The 13573-nt window shown below is 39.8% G+C and overlaps 1 protein-coding gene across 3 annotated transcripts in view; it reads right to left on the reverse strand.

Annotated features, from left to right (window-relative positions):
* Positions 1–13573, reverse strand: part of dlgap4b (discs, large homolog-associated protein 4b) — a 108473-nt gene that overhangs the window by 56148 nt on the left and 38752 nt on the right. The gene's annotated exons all lie outside the window — the stretch shown is intronic.

Genomic DNA, 13573 nt, shown 5'->3' on the forward strand with positions numbered 1-13573 from the left:
TTTTATTTCAGCCTACTTTTGTGTAGCTTATTCAATAACAGAGTATAAAGCTGAATTTTCCCCTCGCAGGATTAATAAAGCATAGCTTTTTCAACCAAGTGGTCTGCTTCAGTTAGGTTCGGTATGGTTCCCATTTTTTGGGGTTTCCAGTGTCAAAAGTTGGGAATGGTACCACCTCCTCCTTATTCTTCTTCTTAATTCGAAATTCATTAATAGCGGTCTACACAGTGTTGAGCTATTCTGATGTCACACAATTACATAGCTGACACAGCTATCTCCTTCTGCCTTACACTCCGCTTACCAAATAAGGGTAAAGCTAGCTGTGGAAAAATCTGTTTACTGTACGAAACTGGACCACTTGGTGGACTGAGGTTGAAGTAGAGGTTGTTGCTGATGTTAGCTATCGGTTGGTAGACAAAAATTAATCATACTTGTTTTTGTAATCTTACAATATCCTGTGATTTCCCTCCTGATTTTTAACCGTTAAAAGGTTTTAGTTATTGATTAATTGGGAAGTGGTGAAATTTCCGCTCGTTACTCCGAATATCATTTGAAAAGAATGGTTTCCCTGTCAGTTCGGTGATTTAACATGACTTTTAAGAATTTACAACGCATGAACCAGCTACTCTAAAATGATTTGGAAGGACATAAAATGAAAGTGGGTCTATTACAGCTGACACATCCCAAAGACTGCTATGCAAGCCCACTAGCCTTCGCTAAGGTCCAGGCTTTGTGTCAGAATGAGGCACCTTCAAGTAAACACCTACACTTAACATGCAGCCTTTCAGACTCAGGATCGCTTCCCTTCTAACTGCCCACTGAGACTTAACGCATCACATTTAAAATGCTAAGTAGAATTGAATATGTCAACCATAACTACAGAGGCTATATTAGTACTCTTAAATGTAAATCACAGAGGCACTGGGAGACTCCTTTGAAGAGTGGGAACATTTCTGTGTCACTGCCAGTGGATTTAAAAGTGTTCAGGCATTGGCCAATCCACAGAAATACAGCTTAGTCATCTGTGACTCTGAGCTGTGTGTCTGCTGGTGTGTAAGATCACTGACTTTCTCTTCCTCTTCTCTTTATTGGTCCTCATTGGATGTCACTTTAGCCTAATGAGATGTCTTTCTTCCACCTTGTTTCATCTACTCCACTCTGCGTCCTGGCCTGAAAAAGGCTTCTCCATCCTTCTCTGGTTCTTTCTATCTCTCGATCCCTCCTCTTCCTCCCCCTCCTCCTCCTCCCCGTGATGCTGCTGAAAGCTCTTTAAAGATGCCCGGGGGTTTAACCACTCTGACATTATTACATGAGCCTGTCTCACTCAAACCGATCCCGAGCCAATTGAGAAGCTTACGTCTTTGCCACAGCGGCTTTACTAGGAAAAAAAGACGCTCCTATAGTTGACATGACATGACCAATCACTGACTGACTGTTCACTTAAACATGTCTGGCTCATTCATGTTTTCCTGCTGTATATGAAGCCGGCATAAAAACTTGTGTCCACTTGTTTTTATGGCGCATTTCTGTTGAAGAGCAGATGTGGCTATGGGGCAACTTGCATAATCCCAGAGTTAAATATTCTATATGGTCTACATTATACATGCTGCTGTGATTAATTAGAATCATAATCATCTTATGCAACAAATGTAAAGCTTTGTATTGAAACAGCATGCAGCAGCACAGTTAGTACTATCCAAACTACTGCAAAAAAGACATTTAGACCAGACAAGGAGGGCTATCTACTACTGTGTGTCCACCGATATTGTAAATTTAAATTTGAATAAAAGAACTGAACACAGGTTACGCAGCACTTGTGATCACACAACACCTATGTGTGATCTGTTTAAAATGCCTTTTTCAACTTCAGATACCTCCAATGCAATCTTTTGTTTGAATCGTCTTTGCGTTTGAATGTAACGAGGGAGTCAAAAGTATTTCAGGAAAGCGCACCAAATCGACTACCTTTCGCTTTTCCTCCTAGCCACAGCCGCAGACGTTTCAGCTAAAGGCCTGCTTTAGTGGCTTCAGGCAAAACTCCAAGTCATCATATATACTGGACAATGCTGAATCACTGATTCAGTCAATGATGCATGAAGCTCGTTCTTCATGCATCATTTCCAGGTCATCATATTTTATATTCTTAAATTCTCTGGACAAATGATGATGCATAGACTGCTGACAAATGAAAGGATGGAAAATGGATGGTAAAACACGAATGGTGTGCAGACCCATCCAGACAGGTCACACAGGGTCACGAGAAAGCTCTTCACAGTTACAAGATATTAGTCTTTAGATGGACTGACCCATTTTATCTATTGATCCATATAAATTACTCTACTATTTAAATATGTTCTTAAAATGCAACCTAGTACAGCATGATCAACCGTTAGCTCGACCCTGCACACTGTGGAAATAGACACTATTACTCTGTTGCTACAATTCTTTTTTGAGGGATTTAGTTATTAAGTGAATCATACCATCCATCATTCAAAAAGTGCACAGTAGTGGTCCCTCGCTTCAAAAGTTTCAGGATGGTAGGCTTGAAAACAAACAACAAAACTCTTTTATTTTACAGGGAGCGGCCATACGTCAAAGTGGGTTTCGTCGGCCTGTCAGCTCAATTTGACTTTGCCTGTGGTTCAGCGGCTTCATGCAGAGGAACGAGCTACTTTTTGGAGGGGAAGGCAGAGACAGTAGGACATGAACGGAGGAGCAGTGGAGGAGGATCTTCAAGAACACTAGCACACATAGTGAAGATGATGACATATCTAGAAAGAGAGATCTATGTTTTGTTTTTGTAGACTAACAGCAAAGTACAGCCAAGACCAATCTGAGTTCAACATCCTTTTTTTTTTTAATATTTCAATTCTTATCTTGAAGATAGAATTGGAAAAACATTTCTGAAACCCCTGTTCAACCTTGATGTGATGACTTATGGGGAGTTTATAAAACCAAAGCCTGACTCATATTTCCCAGACTGCTGGTCCTCCTCTTACATTTAATATGACTGTGCGGCTGTGACACAGAATGTGATAGCACCACTTCCTCTGCAAAGTACACAGTGTGTCTCTGGGGGGTGTTGGGGGTGTAAGCTGCAGGAAAGTGTCTCATCTGGGCACCCACACTGATGAGATCCATGTTCATATATAATAAGTGTTGATGAATGAAATCCAAATATCAACGGCTCCTCATAAAAATATCTGCGCGAGCTCTCGTCCCTAAATAAATTTGACGGTGGAATGAAAATTGAGTAGAGTCTGTCTGAACAAGTCAGCTCTTCTCTTTGTTAACGTGGGTATATTTGGGCTTCACTGTTATTTAGGATCAGCAGGTTCTGTGCACAGTTCACTCAACGCTTAGATTTGTTTTCCAAATGTGCACCAAACTGTTTTGAAAGAATTTTTCTCATTTCCCTTTTTTGATGTCAGTTTCTTTGAAGGCAGTTTTAAGGATATGAGTCAGACTGTTTGGACAGTTTTAAACAGATATGAATCAGAGTTCCGGCAGGTTACCACACCATGTCTGCACACACAAAAACACAACTTCATGCTAGTATATAGTAATATTCTGTTTTCTGTTTCAGAGTGTTTAAAAGCACATCTCTGTCAGCAGCCTACATTCAGCCCCCCATTGATTTACTCGTGCGCTTCTAAAGCGACATTAATCTTTGCAAGACTGTTTTCTAAAAGTCTCCAACTAAAGCTGACTGTTTGCTTCGCCCCTGTCGCCTTAATTACTGCTGCCTGTCAAGCTTTTTGATTTCACAAACATGCACTTCATAGTGATAGTTGTAGAAAGTTAGCTACCTCAAATCACCTTGATAATTTAAAAACAATGGACATTTAAAAAGCAGCATTCTTTTCATTTCCCAGATGCCTGATTTGCTAAACATCGACTGTCACCTGGTGACTTTGTCAGCTAGCTAGTTAGCAAATATAAATGGAGTTAGCTCCATGGAATCATTGAAAACACTGTTTTCAATGAACATTATTGTTTTTTTTAGAAGCAGACATTATTTGAAAGACACTAAATATCTCTCGTGTACACACTAGGTGGTTATCTCCTGGAACATACCTGACTTCAAGATCCATATTGAAAACACGAGCGAGTAGAAACTGTCCCTGTATTGTAGCATCAAGCCAATTATTAACAGTGATTAGCTACTTAGCTTATATGCTCAAACAACCTAGGTTAGTTAACTCTTTATCTTTTGCATTTGTTTGTTTTACTTTTAACATAAAAGAAAAGGTTTTGGAGACTAGTCTAACGTATCTCAAGTAATGAGTTTTGTTGGCGTTGCTTACGTTATTCTGATGAACTAACATTCCCGTCCATCTCTGCAAAAACACAAACGCTGGCTCCCACATACTGTGGTGCTGAAGCAAGTGAAGCTCGCGTGTTTGTATGTCACTGCTTTTTATGCAGCTCTGTCCTCAGGGTTGGACACCTGCCTCAGGCCTATGTGATGCATTCAGCAGCATAAGATGTATCATAAGCTATGACCACTCTATGAGTGCATGCTAATCCACAGTACGAGAGGTTAATTTTAAAACACAGGGCTTTAGCATATCTGTAGTAGACATCCAAATTCTTTCATAATTTGCATCTGTGTTGATATTTATTTTACGGCTTACGCGAGAAACAGAAAGTGAGAGAGAGAGAAACAGATGTGCGCTTCTTTGCAGAAGTGTGCGACATTCCCTGTAACTGCAAGCTCCGGGCTTTAGTTCTGTCTTTTAGCCTGGCCAGATGGGATGCTCAACTTACACACAATCCACACACAAACACACACATACACCTACACACACATACACACACACACACCTCCAAACACCAGATGTCCTCCTCCCTTCCTCCATTGCAACAGACTACTGGAGGTCATGGTCAACTCTGGCTCAGAAAGATAGAAAAACAAAACAAAACAAAGCATGCCATACACACATTAACAACCCCCATCATACTTTACTTCATTAACATTTCCATCCATCTGACCATCTATCCTAGATTTGGAGCAGACAGCCGGTGGTTTAAATCCTAAGCCAGACACAGTCACACGTCACTGTTCTGGAAAGGCTCCTGCACTCCATGTTAATGGGCCCACAATGACTACTGTCGCTTACTGAGTGGATGGATACATGATGTACAACAGAGGTTAATCAAAAGTTGGATGAAAGGCTATCAGAGAAAAGGACAACTTACAAGGACAGAAGGAGAAAGAAAGCTACAAATCAGAGGGATGTTGAGATATCAGTCGGCAGAAAAGAGGAACCGGTGCGACTCTAAAATGTAAAATGACCCATTGACCCGAAGTACTGGCAGAATGGTTTCATATTTGTGTATATATTTGTGTGACAGAGAAACACAGAGAGAAGCTCCCTGGATGTTCGTCACAGTTTTATTAAAGCTTTGCACATGGTTTGATGTGTGGACATCCTGCAGTGACGTGTTGATGATGCCAAATCTCAAGTTGTGGCCAGTTGACGTGGCCTTAATCCCATTCATCCCCTCGCTGCCCCCTCCTCCGGGGTCAGTTTATCATTTGAGTGCGTTTGCCTTATTATAAACCATGGCCTCGAAGCTGAAAGAGGAGTACCTGCTGACCTCATGACAAGAGTGTATCTGCAGAAGAGTCACAGGCAATACACCGTTGATAATGTCACAGCTAGTATTTACAAAACTGATTTGACGGCTCAATGGTTTCATATACTTTATGCACCTATTTATCTGGCACGCGTCTTAATAACATTGTTTTGTTCATATAATCAGACTAGACGGGTAAGTATCAGGGTTGTTGATTCACTGAGGGGGAGTCAGGATGCAAAATAGACCGTGAGAACATGACTGTGACCCCCCCCCCCCCCCCCCCAAACATTCAATTATTGTGAATATGGGACGAGAAACCTCTGGTTAAGAATGAAAGGAAAGTTGTGTGACCTTAGGTGGGGATACAATATGGTGAGGTTATTTACATATCGTTGTATTGGCACTGTACATATTTTATTCTTATGTCGTCTGTTGTTCCTTGTATTATCATTATTACAGTTTTTCTAAAATTAGACGTACTACATTTGCATTTAAACTACAAGTCTTTATTTTTGTTCAGCGTATGTCTTGTTGGTCCTGTAGTTGATTAAGCCTGACCACCAAGGAATTCAAGTTTTTGTTCCATTAAAGGCAAGTTTTTCTTGCTACTCTTGTGGGGTGCTTGGTCGTGGTAAGATTCAAGATTCATGTTTTTGCAGATAGTGAAAATGCACACTTAGATAACCTCCCGTTTACAGTATACGCCCACTTCCCAATGACCATGTCTTACCTTCAAGCTCCTGTCTCTCTATTGGACTTTAATTCTTAATGTCTCTGTCTCCTGGGAGTGCTAATGAGCGCCACACCTGCTAACATCTGGGGGCTGTCACTTCATAGTGCTAATCACTAAGTTCCTTTAGTCTCATCTTCAGGACCAGAGCATTAATGTAGTGAGATATACTTTCCACCTCTCAATTACTGCCAGAGAACAAAGCCTATTAGCTGCCTATCTCTTCGTTAAAGAGAAGAAAAGCCTGTAAAAACCTGCACCTCCCTGAAGGGCTGAGAAGGAGAAAAGGCCTGCTGTTAGCTTTCAAAGAAACTGATATGGAGTGGAGCTGTACAGCTCTATCATTGTGTATACACATCTAAGGGAAGACAATTATATTGTGTATATTGCATAAAAGCATGCTAAATGATATGCTTCGATCCAGGTCTCGTTGAAAGAATCAAAGAATGTTTCACTTCTTTCTTGTCATCCATATCCTTGTCCAAAGGAACACTGCAATTAAATAAGCAGCACAGCCCAGTGCATCATGGTATGTCAAGCATGGTAGGTAACTGGAACTCCAGGACATTAACATATTAATGAACTGGAAATACCAAGAAAAAGCCTCCATGGCCCTCTGGCCAGAGTTGTCTTTTTCATCATACTAGCATTTGCCGGTCCAACATTGGTAATTGGGCTCATCTTCATCTTTATGAAGTGGTGGAATACACAGTATGCTCAATGCTTTCAGCAAACTATAGTTCCCCTCCTATTCTTCTATGGAACATTAGTTATTAAACACAGAGAGTTTGTTAGTCGAGTTTCTCGACAACCATTCATCCGATTGACGTCACACTTGGCTGGTGTGTTTCTGAGGACTCAAGGAAGTGCAGTGCTGATTGTGATATTAGAATGAGCTCATATTTGCACAGCGCACATGCAGAGAGTAGTGGAGGGCAAAGCAGTTCTTTTCAATGTGCTGAGTCATTACAATCAGTTCAGTCAAATATTCATACAAAAGATTCATTCACCGAGACATTTGGCCGGTGTGCTTTGCATCACTGAGTTGACTTGAAAGGACACACATGCAACGATACTTGAACTTAAGCTTTTGACTTTACGGCAACGTTAGCTAACTGTCGTCAACATAAACTATGAAATCACTTGGCCAATGTTTTGTGACTTTGTTTGCTAACATAACGCTGTAAGAGGCCCAGGTGACATTTTGTGTGATATGCTTCGCTGTTATTTACCGTTCAAGTTGGCAACACAACGTTGATGTTTTCCTTTCAGCTGTTTTCTTTTCGTGTAACTGACATGTATGGGCGCATTGACGTTAAATGTTAGCCTATGAAGATGAAATTCCATAATGTCATATCTGGAATGAAGTCCAAGACTAATGTTGTTGAGTCACTGCACCCCAGTCATATGTGTTGTCATGACACATAGGCTGGACTATTAGCTAGAACAGACGTGCTATCTCGTATGTGAAATTGTTTCGCTGAGCACAACACAACACATTGCACCTAGCCCTTCCTGTCCAGCCCCGTTCTGAACAAACACATTACCAACAAGCACATTCTGGAAGGGCACTGCACTGGTGATATTAATCAATGAAATGTCCACAGGGGAAATTATATTTGAAACACTTCCAAATGTCATATTTTAGTCAAAGTTGACCAATGTGGTGTTCATATAAAAGTCATTCACATATCCTGATTGAATATCTGTGTGCCGGATTGACAAAAAGTGTGTCTATGGTCAGTGTAATTCTTTAATGTTTATCAAATGAATGCTAATTTTCCTAATGTATCTGTTGAGGGGGGAAAAAAACACTGCGATAACTTTATGCAGTGATCATATGACAAGGCTCTGTGTCTGTCAGCTTGCTAAGGCAGGGTAGGTTTAACGTTTTTGCTGGTTGGTAATATGCAACAACTTCACTTGTCTTTAGGCTAAATGACGACAAACTACAAAAGGCTTGTTCGTCTTACACTCCTGCCCAGTCAGTGGGCACACGTGAGAGTAAAATTTCTTTAGGTGAGAATTGTTGTACACAGTGCAGGAAGGATCATCCACTTTTTTCATCTTCTAAAATATCTTTAACAACCATGTTATTGTTTGCCTACAGTAGGTTCTGGCAGAATGGCAACGTCTGTATAATAAGTGAACTCAGTGGATTTAATCAAAACTCTAAAAATCAATTCTTCAAATTCCCAGTTGCGTTTGAGCATTTGAGATGTGTATTATATTTCTGTATAATTGGCAATGGCCTTGTCTGTCACATATTGCTAGTAGTGCAGATTTGCATCTCAAAGTCATATGTCAATTTTCCTGAGAGCTATTGGTGAAATGTGGAAAGCCTACGTTGCCAATTCTCTTTCAGGAATTTCAGGTTGTTCTTCTGCTTGCATACAATATGTTGTCGATGCAACAAGGATCCTTTTCTTTTGCCAACCAACTCTTATCATAATCACTAACTTTTGTGAGAGCAGAAACAGAGCTTACCTAAGCATAATCTGCCTTCACATGAGGATAACAAGCGTTCTCTGATAGTGTGTCAGTTTGGTTTTCCATATGGTCCACTTACTCCTTTAATTGAGGCCAGCCTTCTTAATTAGCACAAACGATAAATTGGGTGTGCTGAAAGAAAAGAAAATGCAGGTGGAGGGTTAAAGCAGCTTAAGAGCTGTGTGTGAGGAAATGAACAGAGTGTGTCTGGATGTGTACTAACCATAATCGGGAAAGTAAATGCACACTAATAAGACCAAAAATAAAATTGCAGCAACAATAAGCCAAAAGGCATTTGGATAAACAAATAACTCACTCACACCATGTACATGTGCAGCAGTATGTCTAACAGTGTTTCAGCTCTTTTACTTAAATGAGAGCTATTTAAATCAACCCCGGGTCAGATTGAAATAAAAATACAGCTTTATAAATGACTCTCAAGGGCTTTATCATTAACACTGGTTATTCTTAGCAATAAAAAAAAGTGAAGTTCAGGTCAGACAGGCAGTCTTTTGTTCGAACCCTCTTATATTGAGTGATGCTTTCCTACAATTGTTTTTTTCAACAAGCTATAAGGCAACAGACGGAGTGTGATTGAAATGACTGCTTTCAAATATTTCATGTAGGACACAACTGATGTGACACAACAGTGTCTGCACATATTGACTATTAGTTGTGTCAAAGCAGTACTCAAAATATAATGAAGGATACTTGACTAAGTGATTTCCAACCCCATTTAAACAAAACGTGAATTGTATGAGTATTGACCAGTAAATTGCACTAGAATTAGTTCTCCTTGCATCAGGTCACTATACGGTGAATACAAAAGCCTAAATCAATGCTTCCATATTGTGTTTTCAGCCCGTAGCCTACGTAGTATTTGGACTGCTGTTTGAGCCAGGGTTAATTTCTTTGCTGGCCAATTGGTTATCCATACTGTTTCTGATCAGAGCTCTGTTTATTTTCCTTGAAACAATTGTAGAGAAAGCTCTTAAACCATAGTTATAATTTACCCACATGTTCTCCACTGTTCATTTCACGAACCCCAGTAGACCTCGTCCCAGTTAGCTTTCCTCTCTGGGACTCCACCTGGGACCATGTTAATCTCACTACAGTTCAGGACGGTGACGTTCATCCAGCAAGCTGGCTGTTTCCAATGTGTCTGTGACCTGATCTGATAGAAGAAGATACATAGGGATTACATTTAGAAACTCTGACGTCAAATCAGAATGATAAGGATTTTTTTTTTTTCTCTGAGTAATCATTAACTTAATGTAGGTCAAACATTATTATTATTATTGTTGTTGTTGTTTTGTTGTCTATGATCCTGCCAGTTGACCAGGTGGTTTGTCATTGTTCAACTGAAATGCCAGCTCATCTGCTCATGCCCAGCACTGAACTTACCTCCTCCCACAGATCCCTATCAAAATGAGCAGCTTATATCTGTCTGAGGTTCACTCTGTAATCTTGTCAAATGGATTCAGAGAGCAAAGATACTGCAGTCAGACACGGGGACGGGGGAGCAGATGGCCCCGCAGATTGAAAGGGGAAATACAGAGCAGTCAGTAGATATAAAGACAGGGGCCAGTATTTATCACTCTAAAGAAGGGAGGAAAGTGTTTGTAGGGAGGAGATGTCATACAGACAGGCTCAGAGAGGAAACAGTTGGTGTCTGTTTTTCTCAGTTGTTAAATCACAGTACTTTCCTCCACGACGTTATGCCAGTATGAGCCACAAAACACATACAGCTTGTTGAATTATGCATTTTGGGGTGAGTCAGGTGTCACGACAAAAGCAGGAACACATGTCTGTGAAAAACACCACCTTCATTGGGATTCAAGTGCATCTGATGTAGATTTCAATTACTGTTCTCAGGGCATCTTATAGGGCAGTTGCAACAGCTGTTTATGCATAAGAATACATTTCAATGTGTAATGTAACTTCTCTTCCATGACCATGCTGAGATATAACAGGTAGAGCCGGCATGTTGTGGGGGAACATCCATAAAAGTCACCAACTGTGGCAGATTAGGCCGAGCTTATAAATAAATTACCCAAGTGAGAAAATGACCTTCACATTAGAACTTCATCAGGGACCTTGAAATTATCTCAAGATTGTGCCCATGTCATTTGCAGAATTTCATTTAACACTTACAAGCATGCATGAAATACAGATATCTGTCCACAACAATAAATATTGGACCTGTACTTTGGATTTAATTGTTTTTGCATTATGAAAATAATGATGTACAGTACATTCCACTACAGTATGCTATATGCCCACAGTTAAACTGGATATTTTATAAAGCCCTTTTCTCAATGACCTCCGAGCTACAGTAAATGTTACAATATACTTTCTCTCTTTAAATATTATCTGTAATGAACTCATGTGTGAGAAATTAATGCATCTGTCTCTGTCACATTAATTAAGTTGCATAGTGTGATACTGGATATTGAAGACCTGCAGTAATTGGTCACAAGGTTATTAAAATAGAACCCACATGTTAATAATAGTCACGTTTAGCCCCATATTCATTTTAGTCTGAGAAACACTTTCCAAGTGAGACATTTATAATGAAAAAAGATGGAGGAATGGAACAGAATTAAATTTTTAATTTTCACTGTTCAACACAGTGGAGAGGAGCAGAAAATAGCCCTTTGCAGTGTTCAGTGTCTTACTATTCTTATCACGTCCTTCATGAAAAAACATGAACAGAACCTGTGGATTTATGGATGGGTGAATTACTAGCAACTTGTTTTTTGAAGCTTTCTTTGGGTTCGAATAAGAGGAGCGTTCTGTAGTACATTTTGAATTGGAAATGTGTAAGTGTGGGGCTTTCTTGCTAAGAAGATTAAAAAGTCACATTTCAGTGAAAGACTAAAAAAGGCCAGTCCAGTATCTTTATATCATATATTGCTTGTGTTATGGCATAATGTGAAAGATGAGGAGTAGTGATGTTAATGTCACATGTAATACCATTTTATACCAAAAGAGGGCGTCACTTTCTTCACACTCTTTCTAAAAAAAAAGTGATTGACTCGGTTGTTCATATATTATGGTGAGTAGAGTATTTTATGACAACTCACTCCTGAACGTGTCAATGTGTTAATTTGCCTACAAGGCAGAAGCATTAGTGTATTGCTAAGAGGCTCACCTGGTCTTATTTCTCCTTAATAAAGAACTTTATGTTGGGTCAGTCTTGTTGGTCTGGAAACGGCATTAGTGCCTGATTGGCGTTGTTTTGTTCGCAGCGTCGTTAAATAAGGACGGTCCTACGCTTAAAAGAGTGACAACATTGAAAAAGTTGTGCATTTTATTGCTAATAATGATTAATCGATTATTGATTGTTCAACTATCACTTAAGAAAAATCACTGAAATTGGCAACCGCAGTGAGGCGTCCAAAAGGGAGATGACGTGTAAGCAAGAAAAACACAAAATCTATGATGATCATAATAAAGTAAAGACGAGTGTGTGTTTGTCCAGGTATTATGCTATGAATCACATCCAAACTTAGAGAAGCTGAAGTCAGAGCTCAGTGCAGTATGTTCATCTGACGCTCTGTTTTACAGTGTTCATTTATAAACTACATTAACATTCCTTCCGGTTTAAATGCATTAATCAGTTTGAAATTCACATAAAGTAGGCACCATCGTCTCCAAACAAATAACACATTTATGTATAATTCATGTGGGGCAGCCTCCAAACAGAATATTAATGTCATTGTTAAACTGACATGACAGCTTGACATCTCCCAAACATGCAAATTATCATTCAGAATCCAGGAAACAAAGGATCAGAGAGCTGCTTTTGACAGGCCTTAAACATTTTGATTTCAACCAACAGCACTTTCTTTGATATTAATCAACACTTCCAAACTGCCCTTCGATTGAACTCTGAGCACAGTTGTCATAAATGTTGTTTAAGTGTGTAAGTTATTGAATCATACAGGACCTGTTCTAAGCACCAAGCCAATGATGTCTAAAGTGACTGTTTGATTTTTTTAGGCATTACACAAGACATAGTGGTATCATTCATAACTTCCATCAATCCAACCATTATCTGTACTGCTTGTCCCAATCGGGGCCACTTGGTGGTGAGGGAGGGTGACATGGTCCTCATGTCGCCCTCATTCTGATTTGACGTCAGAGTCCTCCCTCTCACTTACAGTACAGGTAATTTATCTAAATGAACCTTCTTGCTGTGTGGAGACGATGCCAACCACTGCACCGCTGTGCAGCCTAATTTACAACTTGAATCAAATAATTATAATTGGCCAAATACCATTTTGAGACTTTCCAACATGAAATGTTAAATTATGAATACAGCGAACATCGGGTGCAGTTTAAGTGTGAAGCTGTTGTACTGTCAGCACTACAAGCAGATTTGCAAATTATACAGAAGGTACAATACAGTAGCACTGTGGTTTACATCACGTACTGATGGAAAGAAAGGTTAAACACACACACATACACACACACACACACACACACACACACACACACACACACTCACACACTCAGAAAGAGACAGAAATGAAAAGGCAGGAGCTTTAAAGCTTTGGTCAGGATTTGGATCCTTTAAGCCATGCAGGGGATTAACCATGTTAATGCAATGCCTACACAAACTGGACACTGTGTACACACGCACACACACACGCACACACACACACACACACACACACACACACACACACACACACACATCTTGTCAGATATATGAAATGAATAAGCCTTTTACGGTTTTATTCAAATATGGTAATGCACATC

This window comes from Symphodus melops (assembly GCF_947650265.1).
Source record: "Symphodus melops genome assembly, chromosome: 4".
NCBI lineage: Eukaryota > Metazoa > Chordata > Actinopteri > Labriformes > Labridae > Symphodus > Symphodus melops.